A 14,063-nucleotide genomic window follows, 5' to 3' on the forward strand; every position below is an offset into this window, starting at 1 on the left:
AAAGCTATAGCACTAAGTGAGCTTGGCGAGTTCTGCTATAGCACTATACGGGAAAGTAATATCTCAACCAAAATGTAAAAAGAGAGAGGAATCCACCAATATGCCTCGTTTAAACCAGGAACCATTCACAAAATATTTTACGGCAAATCTTATTATGATCCTTAATTTCTGAACCAAAACAACACGAGGGGGCTTTTACTTTAATTAATGTACTACTCGTTGCAAATTCGTTAACGTTCATGTACTACTCGAGATACATTTTTGCTATGATGATTGCCATGTCGTGTTATTAGGATACCGTTCAGCTCGAAAAGAAGCAACGGCATTTGATATACGAAATTCTGTATTTCTTCAGGTTTGTAACAGATACCGTTGAACGACATTTTTTCACCAAAGATTGTATTTTAGGCTTCGCCGGTGGACATAATACGGTGTTTTTTCCTTTATCTTCTCTTTAATTAGTTTAAACTACTTACTACTAAAATAAAGTTTAACTACAGCGATGCAATATTACATTGAATATGGCATACGTTATTCAATGACTGTAAGAACAAAATCCTCCCACAAAAAGCAGAAACAGAAACATTAACAATATCGGACAGATATGACGAATGGTACGCTAACACTGATATCAAAGTAAGAATTGACTGTAACAAATAACGAGTGAGAAATTATTTTTCATGTTGACGACTAATAGGTTAAAATATTTCACTATTAATAGTAATGATGCATACATCACTAATGCAGTACCAAAAAATAAAATTAAGCACACCAGATTAGCCTATATATAAAAAAAAAATATTTTAATCAGTTACTATATATTAAGTTCCTACCACACCAAGCCCTTTCTTGGGCCAGTTTTAGAAGTGACACTATATACTATTGTAATTGCCTAGTGGTATACCTGCCGAAATTTAATCTCCAAAAGTATATTTAGCACTTTCAAATTTCGGGTTGTTATTGTGTGGTTATATTATTATAGAGAAAAGATGTGTTGGTAATATCTTCGCCATGAATCCTTCTTTCATAATTTTTCGTAATGACCTTTCTTATTTTAACCTTTATTATTCGAGTGCAAATATATTAATATCGAAAATCGTAAATTATTTGCATGTTTGAGATCGTACATGAGGGTGTAATTCGAAACATATATATACGAGCCTGACATCACCAGGTACCCATATAACCATTCAGTAATCAGAAAGTTTCAACCAATCACAATAAAGAATTAATGTAATCTTACTAAATACTCGTAGAATGTTTCCGATTAGGTTCAATAAAGGTTTCAACATTTTAATAAGCAGTATTCAACTTCATAATATTTTTTTAATATTCCGATTTTCTAGTAAGGCTAATTTAAAACATTAAAGGATGTAACAATACGAATTTAGTACTTTTTATACGTTACAAGTAAGAGGATGATAATTTAGAGAAGGTCAAAGTTGATCTTTCAGCGGTATGATTTCTGTTTATTGATATATAAGGAAAAATAGTATTTCTTTAATATTATTTTGGCACTTTCATTGCCATCTTTATTTTTGATTTTTTGCCAACAGGAACATCTTTAAATTCATGTTTAAGAAGTTCTGATTATATTGTATTCTGCACCTCTACAGATTTCTTAGGTTTATGAACCTCGGGAACCTATGATAATAATGTATGACTTTTAAATTAGTGACATTTAGCTGAAAATAAAGTTCATCGCTTACCAGAGTTCAAAGATAAAACAACTTAACTTGTTTACTTTTCGATCACTAGGTGATCAAAAGTACATATCGGGGTTGTAATTTATTAAAATTTCGTAAACATAAGTTGTTTTGTTATAACAAAAAATGACAAGTTTATCATGCATTTCATTAATAGCTGCATTTAAATGAGAGAAATTTCTCAGGCATAAAAATACTCACACACACTCTTACTCTTACTCTTTCTCTCTTTCTCTCTCTCTCTCTCTCTCTCCCTCTCTCTTACTTACTCTCTCACTCACTCACACACCTCAGATGTAACTGAAACTTAAAGGCCTTTTGGTCAAATTCTACGCACATAAAAATGTTTTATAAACTGGAGTATGAAAATTTTTCTAGACTTGATGTATCAAATATTACACCTTGTATAGATGTCAACAAAATAACTGAAAATAAGAAAGGAGAAAATAGTTGCAGCTGTGCTAATGAACATGCTGTTGTTAATTTTATTACAAATGTGGCTCTAATTCTGTATCGTACGTTAATGGTGATAAAAGTGTTAACGTATATCTTACAGCTTACTCATAAATTTCACTCTCCTCTGTGGTAGAGTAGTAAAAATATAATATTTTATATCATATTCCCACACCCAGTAAATGAAGTTTTGTAGCGAATTAATCATCCTAAAAACTACTTCAATATTTTAACACCTGATTCTAATATAGATAAGAATTGCAAGTCATATTGCTTTAAAATAATGGATTCTCTATCACTTGAAATACATAAGAGAATATTTAACAAAATATTTCTTACTGTGAAATATTTTTATCCTGGAAAACAAGCAGAAATGTGAGAAATTTCTCAGGCATAAAAATACTCACACACACACTTTCACTCTCTCTCTCTCTTACTTACTCACTCACTCACTCACACATCTCAGATATAACTGAAACGGAAAGATCTTTTGGTCAAATTCTATGCATAGATTTATTAAATCAATCCTAACAGATCGCCAAATTTAAATGATGTATTTAGTTTTTCTTTGAATTGTATATATGATTATAAAAAAAAAGAATATATGTTTTAGATCTAGCAAATGATCTTAAGTTTGGTCAACAAATTTTCAGAATGTATTCCAGAACTTCTTTTTTTCTGATTTGATTTTACTTTTATTATTCTAGATATGTTAACAAACTACTATTTCTAAAATTTGATATTATTTTAAAACAAATTACAAATATTACAAATAAATTAACTAGGGACAACATCTCTCCTGATGATGCATTAGTATATTATATTATAATATGTCATAATCATAAAGAGATAATAATTACTAAATGATCGTGTGTTAATACATTATAATGCATATCCATTCGTAGCTTATTGTCTTGTTTAATTATAATAATAATATGTCACAGCACTTAAACAACCTCCTAGAAATGCCAATCATACAACATGGATTAAAACCATCCTTCATTAATAATAATGATTTATCCATGTGAAGGCTTATGTACCAAATCAATCAGACCAACAAGTCAACAAAATATACTATGATAATTATGAAACTACCAGCAAATAATTCTAATTGCGATTCTTTAATAATCTATTGTGTTTTATTATTTGTGATGCTTTATTAAAATGTTACTGATTTTTAAGTTGGTTAACAGATCAATAGAAATATTACCACAATAAAAAGTGAAAAATAATTAAATTGAAATAATACAATATATATATATATATATATATATATATATATATATATATACATATATATACATGCAGGATGACATCCTTGTTAATCTAAATTTTTGTTCAACTTTGAAAATCTAACTTTCGATAACATCGGTGTCATAAATTGAAGTTAAACTTAACAAACTTGTTCATTTCCCTCCAAATTAAATGGAATAACTGATATGTTTTATATAAAAATTGACACAAATACATATTTATCAGAATAGGGAAAGGGAACATGATACCCTTAAAAAACACAGTTCACAGAATTTCAACAATGATTATTACATAAATATTTACAACTTCAAATCAATCAACTGAAAGTTAATACTCAACCATAATTCTACTTAATACATGCATATAAAATGAAAATAATATTGTAAATTATTATCTAAAACATATAAATGGATGAAAAATGATAGCAACAAACTCATTCCTGAAAAAAATAAATAAATAAAACCTATAAAAAAATTAAAAAAATACATAAGAATTATATATAATGCTAATTATATTGTAAGATACAATTCACTCGTAGAACAACAACATTTTTAAATTGTATGAATAAGATTTCACATAATATGTATTTCTAATACTAAAACTATCTTTGAAAATAAAATACCATACTCTTATAAAAAACTTACTGGGTTGCTCCAAAATCTAGTTTTAAGGAATCCTTTATTAAGTACATGAATGGACCTGATAATTTATGGAAAGAAAAGATGTTCAGAAAAATCACATTGAACAAATTCAAAGTTATTCATCTGTATAAGAAGAGAGTTTAAAATAATTTAGAACCAAGTAAGAAGGGCTTGTTAGGAGGTCTGTTACATCAGCTATAACGGTTTTTGATAACATATGAAGTCATACAAATGTCAAATAACAGATTTCATTAAAAAATCCAAAGACATTGCCCAGTAGAAATAGATATGGTTGTATGTGTAATTTTAAAATGTCCTGCTGTCACTAATAATTTTTTTTTTAACTGGATATGGTAAAATTAGTGAGTACAAAATTTTGTATTAATTTAATTCATGGAGTGCCACCAAAAACTATGATGATAAAATTAGATGTAATACTATGAAAGTTTAATATTTATGATGCAGTGGTTATTGGTGATTAATGTCCAAATTCAAATAAAGGAAAAATCCTATCTATATTCACTAAAAAACGAATATCAATAAAAAAGTTGATACAAAATACATTTTAGATACAAACAAGAAAACCACACATACAAAAAAAAAATTATTATCCTGTAAAGAGTATAGAAACTAAACTGTCCTAACTGCACAAAGCATCTATACACATAAAGCAGATCAAAATTAAATCAATAGATCTACTGGAGTATCACATACACTTGGCATTCAATAACCAGCTCTTAGAAACAGAATAATATTACTGTAATATATACAACAAAGTAGATAGTTTATACACACACAAAATATAAACCTATTTTCTTCTTAAAACAATGAATATTACAACTGTAATTATTTTTACAGACACACAGCACCATAAAGAAAATAAGTGAATGGACATTATTGATTATTAATACACATTTAACTACATCCTAGATTTGTACCTGCCCAGTTCTCAAAATATCTCAGTCAATAATATTAGTTCTATTTTAGTTCATAAAAATAACATAGATAAAATTACTAATGAATGTTGTTACCTACACAAAAAAAAAGTTCGGTAAGTAAACATTTTTTAATGTTTAATTTGGTTTGCTTTGCCATAAAAATTCACGACCCAATTAACTGGATCCACAGGGTGCCACGTCACCAGAGCTTGTTGTTATGTTGGGCCATATCAGACCAAAACTTATTTTTAAAATTAAAATTGCACTTCCTGAGAATATTAACTCACAAGAGGTGAAAGGTCTTTCTCACTTATACAAAGATTCTGTGAATTAAAGGAAGCATTCTATATTTATATGTTTAATTTCTTGTTAAACTCAACATATTAAATCTAGGGCCTTGGGTCCAAAGTTTTGTTTTCAATATTTTTGACAGATAGGATAATAATTTTCTTATAATTTAGAAAAATACCAAACAATTTAGAAAAATACCTTTCTTTCTAAAAGAAATATATAGTATACAGTAAACACAATATGAATTTTAATATATTAGATCAAATAAATTGTTTTCTATAATTCAAATATCTTAAGAAGCAGGGTAGAGAAAAATATTATTTCTGAATAAAATTACTACTTTTAGATATCAAAAATAATACAGATAAGTGATTGTTAGCAAACAGAAATGATAAACAATACCATCATAATGAAAATGTTATTAAGAAAACAACTACATTCACTTTGTTTGGATGTTAAATGGAATCAAGTATAAACAAGAGTCACCACATGACAAGCTTAACTGCATCAAATCACACTTTATTATCAGAGTACACAGCATGTTAAAATCAATAATTCATTAGAAAACTTCTGCCTCAGATTGTATTTATCTGTTCAACTGTGATTATTTATAGATTACATTATTCATAATTCCACACTATAGTACTTTTTTTTTAATTTAAATTCTCTATGATTAATTTGTTCACCATACTAGATTATACAGATTCAGGTTTGCATTCAAATCTCAGTTAACATCTGCTATTTATTACTCATTTAATATAACAAATTAAAAAATGATGAAGTTAAAAAAACAGAGATTTTCATCTAGAAGATAAATCAGAGCTATTTTGTACCTTTTTTTGTAGGTGATACTGTTTTCAATAATGCTACTTTTGAATTGGTAAAGAAACCCCTTTAGAGCATGGTAAAATATTGTATGCATTCTGGACAGCTTATTTTCATTCAATATTTTAGTTTTTGTTTAATTCTATTTGTCAATATGGTGTAACAATTTACATGCAAATTGATTTATTTATAGAATCAGTTTTAAAGTGGGATGAAACAGAATAACACTTTTAAAGTATAAAAAAATTATTAATAACGCTCTTGACTAAAAATAATAAATGATTCATATGTTTATGGATGATTAAATTTAAACTCTCAAATACACCACAGATCAAATATGTTAAATGTATACACACTGAAATTCCATTAACCGCTATCACATAAATTAAAATTGTTCATTGAAAAAGGAGCAGCATAATTCAATGTTGAAGGTCTTTTGAAAAAAGAATTGCATGTAATTTTAAATAGTCGTTTGTAATTTTTAGTACTTCAAATATGATTTCGTGTACTGTTTGTGTGACTGAATGTGGATCCATTTATTTGATGAAATATTTGTTACAGCCACTCTAATTTAATTAATACAACCTTGGGATGTGTTATTATTAAGTCTTTTGTTAGTATATCAAATGATTTTGTAAATTGTGTGTGGTTTTAAAAGCAACATCAAAATCTACTTTCTTGAAAATGTTACAAATTTTGTGAGAATATTACAGTAAATTACCATTTGTTATCATTTACTGGTTCTGCTATTAACATAGTCTAACATGAAGGTAACAAAAGTCATTGTCATATATTCATAATAAAAATTTTTGTTTTTTTTAAATCCTAACTTACAGTTATCTGCAATATATAAATATAACAAATCAATTTTTTTTTAAATAGCTTAAAATTGTTATTTCACTTTTTTTATTATATCTTTTTAATTTTTCTTTCTGTTACAGAAGGGTAACTTTCTGGATTTCACTACATCTAAAATAGAAAAATATACCCACAAAATTTATTGAAAACCTACTGCAACTAATGCAAACATTCAGAACTTATCTTAAACATCAACACAATTTTTGTTAGAAACGCTTGTTTTTAACAAAGACCATTTCAACAGTGTTACATACATCACTACTAATGAAAAAGCTATGTATAATAACTACCTAACTTTCTCCTGAAATCACATTTCTACAATTTGTATGAAGTGGCTAATTTTTCTTATCTTATTTATCATACAATAATATTTAAAGGGATTTTTAAAGAGAATGGTGACAGTATCTATTTCTCTATATGCAAAGCTTGTTTTCCAACTTTTGTTATCTTTATTGTTAGAGAAACTTAGCATGTAAAAATTCTTATTTTCACTTTTACATTTTAATGTTTACTTGTTCCTGTTTACCTACTGCTTTTTTGGCATGAAAAAACTTCTATACATAAAAAATTCAGCACCAAAGAAGTAATCAGTTGCTTGCTCATAGCAATGAATTGGGCAATTTTGCAACACTGTTTTTTCAGAGATAGAGTTTAGTAGGGATGAAACTGCTACTGCCATTTTGTAGCTTACTGAAAAGCATTTAGTTAAACGGATCAGTGGAATGAAGAACAACATGCCTTTGCTGTAAAAGTGTTTTACAAAATCAGTGACAGTTACATATTCACTCAGCATAAATTTCAAAAACATTACTTAACTGATCACAATTGTGGTGTTCCAACAGCTCATGATATCAAGACTTGGGTTGGAACCTTTGAAGCCACTGTTTCTACCATCCTGACCACCGTAAAGGAAGACACCTGTCTTGTGATGGTACCAGTCGCCACACTACCCTCTCCATTCCTAGCCCTGATGAGCTTACCAGAGGTTGTCTTTTAGACCCTCAAAACTTTATAACACAACACAGTCATCAGTTTAGCCTCTGTCAGGATGCCACTGACCCAAATTTCTCGGCAGACATTTCCATCAGTATATACAACCCAAAAGAAAATAGATGGTAGTGTAAAAACAGTGCATATACCTGAGAATATCATGACTATGAGATAGACATTTGAGAAAAATCCACACCATTTCAGTGAGTTGTCATTCTTTGTCAGTGGACTGTCTGACCATACTATATGATGAATTTTACATAATGAACTCAAACTTCACTAGTAATTTATGCAGTACATGAAAGGCACTGTGAAAACAGAGTAAATTTCAGTCAAACTTTACTGTAGTTATACTGAAATTAATTAATGAACCTTGTTAACAATTTACTGATGAGCTGATTTTCATTTGTCAGGATTTTTTAACAAGCAATATCTCCAATACTGGGTTTCCAGACACTCTAAAATTCCCGTAGAACTGCTAAAGAGTGATGGGTGACCTTAAAAAGAGACTTACTGAGTGTGTGTGATAAAATGGTATTATTTGTAAGATTTCACTTTTAGACAATAATTTATTTTTTTTATTCAGATAATAATTTTTTTTTTGTGACAATATCAAATATAGTAAATATTTCATATCTATATTGTATTCATTCTTGTTAAAAACAAATAAAATTAATCATTTATGCTTAATAATGTTTTTAAAATTGCACGATTCACTGCTGCACCTGTACAAATATATTTGTTATTATACTACAGAGTATTTTGACAAAAAACAAAAAAAAATTTTTTCTAACAGAGCCTGTCATTTCAAATAACTTTCTCTTATGTGACAAATAAATAATTCTCCGATATTATTAGCAAACTATAAGAAAAGTTTTGAAATAAAAATGTTTCTTTTTTGTTTCAACAAAACTTTTTTGAGGGTTTTGTTTACCTAATTTTTTTTTTTAGTATGAATGTAAATTCATTTTGACATGATCTGAAATATGTAGTTTTCCAAAATTATGTCAAGAATAGAATGATTATGTTGCTTCACTGAAAATAAAAAAAACATATCAGCTAATATCTGGGAAGCAAATTTCTGTAAGAAAAAATTTAGCTATTTATTCAAGAAGACCTTACTTAACCTTATTTAATACAACTTGTTAACCTTATTTAACACAAAATATTGGTCATTGTATGATAAATATATATATTATTTTTAAGATCAATTGTTTTATTTTTAATTTATTTTTTAAACAAAAGAATTCAGGGGCCGATCTCCATAGCAGAGTGGTAGTGTCTCAGCCTTTCATCCAGAGGTCCTGGGTTCAAATCCCACTCAGGCATAGCATTTTTCATGTGCTATTGCAATTTTCATTCTAATAGGCCAAAATGACCAAAGCAGTCAATGCCCCTCATCTCAAACAAAACTCAGATGGTCATGTTATAAATTCAGAATGTATAAATAAACCACTAACAGGCTTTGTTGATTTTCAAATAAATTTTGTTATCTAAAATACTGAAGAAAAAAGAATAATTAACTTATTGAGATCAAATTACACTTTTAATAGATTAATAGATTATTAATCTTATTTTTTTAATAATATATTAATAAATAGATAAATTTTTTTTAAATTATATAATTTCTTATATTAAAAATGAAAAAATTGTAAATTGATCAAAAGAGAAATTTAAATTATCATGTTTCCAAAAGTCTTCAACAGAACTCAATGGATCCTACCTGTGCTGACCTCTCATAGAATTTAATCAAACTGCATAACACTACTATTATATTACTAAACATAGTCTTCCCTTACCTTTTTTCTGTTACATTATAATCCTTGTAAGAAAATATCTAATAAATATAATTATATACATTTAACAATACAAATTTAGTCATTAAATTTTTTCCAATTAAAAATTTATGTGCCATATTCTAGGTGAATGTAATATTAAATAATTAATTTGAACAAGATCTGCAAGTTAAAGAATAATGTAACATACCCTTTTAACTTCAGGAAAGAATAATAAAATTGATAATGACATAAATTATAATGATATTAGTGAGATACAAAGCAAAATAACTGAAAATTGCATTAAACTTTGAGCATTATTTTGTCATATTTTATAACATTACTGAATAACCTTAATCTAATTTACCTTATTATTTTTTTTTTTTGGAGTTAACAATCATTTGACTAGTTTGCTATTTACCATTTCTCTCTGTTCTACTTTAATCTTTTAACTTCACATAATTAACTAAATCTTATACCTTAACTATCTGTTTTATAAATTCCAGTCTTTATTATCCTCTACAATCATTATCCTCTATCACCAAATTAAGTAAACATGGATGTTATAATTTATGACACACCAATGTAGTTTTTATTAATTAAGATTACAAAGGAATTTTGTTAACTGGTCTGAAAATATGCATATCAAAATTTTAAAAAAGAAATTTCAAAATAGTCTTGAACAAGCTACATATTAAAAATATTATTATCAAATCAGATAATAAAATTAGGTATTCCTTAAAATCTTACTAAATATTTTTAATTTGGTTAAAGTTTAGAGAATTATTTTTATAATAAACACTCCAGATCTTGGTGATATTGTTAAATTCATATAAAAACAAAAGATAGTTGGTATCCCGATGAGTTTTGATCAGTATTGAATGAAATTGAAAAGTGGGGAAGAGAATCCCATTACATTGAAAGGAACTGAATTATTTATGTGTTCTGCCTCATTTTCAGAAATGTTTCTGGAAACTCTATTGAGGAAAAGTTTGGAACAGCTTTTGTAATTTCCAAAGCTTAAAGTTAAGATCATTTATTACATTCAAGGCCTATACGTGAGAACAAAAACAACTGAATTGTCATCAATAATTCTTTTTTTAATATAATTTTTGTTAAAATTCTCATATCTTAAATTTTCCATTAGTGTGGAGAAATAAGACATCTTTGTACATTTTACTTTTTACTTAAGAAAAAAGTTAGTGCATAAATAAATATGAGAATTCAAGTTGAATGCTGGAAACAAAAGTATTATAAAACTACTCAGCTAATAAACTTGAATTTCTTATTAGTTTTGATAGTTTCCTCTTTTTTTATTTAATCCAGTAAATAAAAGTTTATCTTACCAAGTGACCTAGATACATAACTTTTTATAAGAGAATACTTTTAAATAAAGGGAGGGTGCAACACCAATAATCTCCATTAACAATACATGATTAATGTAAATCTGTTTAAATTTTTTATTTCAGAATATAAATTTATAGTATGGTATTTAAATTATAACTGTTTGTTTCAAATCTACCCAAACCAGAGTAATATATAACTGCTGACCTAAGAATCCATACTAAAAATATTCATAAGAATATAAGGGGTGGATGTTATTCAGCAGATGATTCATTAGCTTTGAATGAGTTTTAAAAAATTGAAATTTTTTTATAAGATCATTTATTAAACATAAAAAATAAACTATTATGCAGCACAGTTACTGGAATAAAATAATTATTAGTACATTCAAGGGCTGTTTATCTGAAGTAAAAATAAAGGATTAAATGTGAAAGAATCATCAAGTAGTTAAAATTTTATTTCATGAAATAACAATAAAATAAAAAAACAAAAATAAAGATATGAAGCATTAAAAAATATATGAAATATATAACAAAATATATGAAATTTAAAACAAATACTGAAAAGATATAAAAATATAACTTGTCTATGAATAATCTTAGTCAAAATAAAAGGTTAACTTATAATATAGCAAACACTCCTTAAACTTTCCATCTTGGATAACCACCATGCTTGACTCTACACACAAATTAAGGTAAGATAAAAGTGTTCTATGTTACACCAGATTCCTTGACATGAAATTTTATATTATTTACATAAAGGAGTTGTAGTATCCAGTCCAGATTAAGGATTTGTATATTAAAGGATAGATTTAAAGCTAATTAGTGCATCAGATCTATTATGAATTATTATAATTAATAATAATTTTCCCAGCTATTTAATTGCAAATTGATTGTTAAGTAACAATTAGGGGACTAATATCTAACAGTTTTTAAAATGTTATGTTTCTTTAAAATCTTTTATGAAAGACTATATGAATATTAAACACTTATCCTCACATTTAAATTTTGTTTCGGAAACTTTTAAATTATGTTGGTTTAAAGTTCATGTTATCTCTGTTTCTCTTGAGATAAAATTTTTTTCTTAACTACCCTACATAAGAGAAATGCATTAAGTTGTGATAGGCAGTCTGAGTTACAGATTTCAATAGTTAAGTTTTCTAGGTAACTTTATACTTAAGACTGGAATTTCTTAAAATGACAATATTTGTTTAATTTCTTATGTTAATAGACACTGTTGTAAATATATATTTAATTCTTTTTTGTAAGATCTGTTAATCAATATTTATTATTGTTTTTTGATTTCGCCTGTTGGATTCAGCTGTGTGTCCAGATTGAGGAAAATAAGATGATGCATACCATGTAATTTTGAAACCGCAAAATATGAACTTATGCAAATGGAGACTATTTATCGGCTCAACATTAGAACTCCATGAGAATTGGAAAAACTAGGCTGAATGGGTAATTGCTGAAAATTTTATCGGATACCTGGCAAGAGAACAGATTGCAGAAGGAATTTAGGCTCTGCCTGGTTTTGGTTTTGTTTTCTTGTGTTAGAGGACTTGATGTTTTTGTAGTGTTTTGTTTATTTAGTTTTATTTTTTTGGTTTTGTGTTGGGTTATGGTTGCATGTTGAACTCGACTTCTAACCTGTTGAGTAGATAGTTGCGTTTTTATTTCAGTTCCTTCATGTTACTCATTCTTGTTAAAGACTTGACATAGATGTGTTTTAAAGAGTTCATTTTCTAGTAGTACACCAATGAGAATATCACATGTGGTATATGCATTGATGGTATCCTAACTGAGGCAAGAACAAGGCTGAGAGATGCCTTTTGCTGAGGTTCTGAAGATGACCTCTGGTAAAGCCTGTAAGGGCTAGGTACATGACAACCAAAACTGCCACATGGATGGTGCCTTCCCCTATGGGGTCAGGATGTTTCACAATTTGTTTATTTAAAATCGGTTCTAATTAAAAATCCACAGGTAAACAGAATTACAATAAGCACTTGATGAGGGGTCTCTAACAAAGCCCTCAATAAAACATACATAAAATAAAAAGTTCATATATATATAAAAGCATTTGCACTAATTTTGGTCCATATAAAGAGCAAATATCCATAAAAAATTAACAAAAAACAAGCAAAAATTAATAACATTACAAAACAAAAGAAAAAGAAAAAAACAATAAGATAGCTTATGAAAGGAGAAGGAAAGAAATCAGGCCTCTATCAAGTCATTGAGATAATGCTGATCACTTAAGGGATATGGTACGACCTCAAGTCTCAAGATGTTTATCTTATTCACTGATTCAAAGATTAGACAAATGATATCCAATTTTAGAAACATCTGGTCAAAATTTAATGGAAAGAAACAATTACCATTATTTACTTAGCAAACAAAAGTGAAGCATAAATTTAGATTAAATGACTATATTTAAAGATAAGCAATTACAAAACTACTTGTAAACTTACTTTAGAAATAATTTTAACTGCTTTACTTTGAGAATCTTAGTAAAAATAAATAAATAAAAATGGTTAATTTATTTTAACAATTCAATTGTTGAACTAATCACTTCAACAATTGAATTGTTTCAGATTACTCTGTTACTGTTTTTAAACCTGTTTTCTTTTCAATTAATTTTTCACAAATGTGCAATTTGTTAAGAAGAAGTAAACCTATTACTCATCAGATAAAATAAAATCCCCCAAATAATTATTTTTCAAAAAATTACTTCTGTCAAATAATAATAAAATGAGCTATACAAACAGATGTAAGTCTATCGATAAAAAGGATTTAACACCTTCACCCTTTATTTATAAATTATTGTTATTTATCTCATTTTTAGTTCTGAATTCATTACATTTAAATATAGATGCATTTAAAAAAATATTTAGGTTTTTAAGATTTATATTTTAAAATAATCATTGTCTTATGTTCTGAAATTAGAAACAATAAAATTTTGTTTCTTCTTTTAAATGCCACAAATTTT

The sequence above is a fragment of the Lycorma delicatula genome, chromosome 5, assembly GCF_047948215.1.
Source record: "Lycorma delicatula isolate Av1 chromosome 5, ASM4794821v1, whole genome shotgun sequence".
Classification (NCBI taxonomy): Eukaryota; Metazoa; Arthropoda; class Insecta; order Hemiptera; family Fulgoridae; genus Lycorma; species Lycorma delicatula.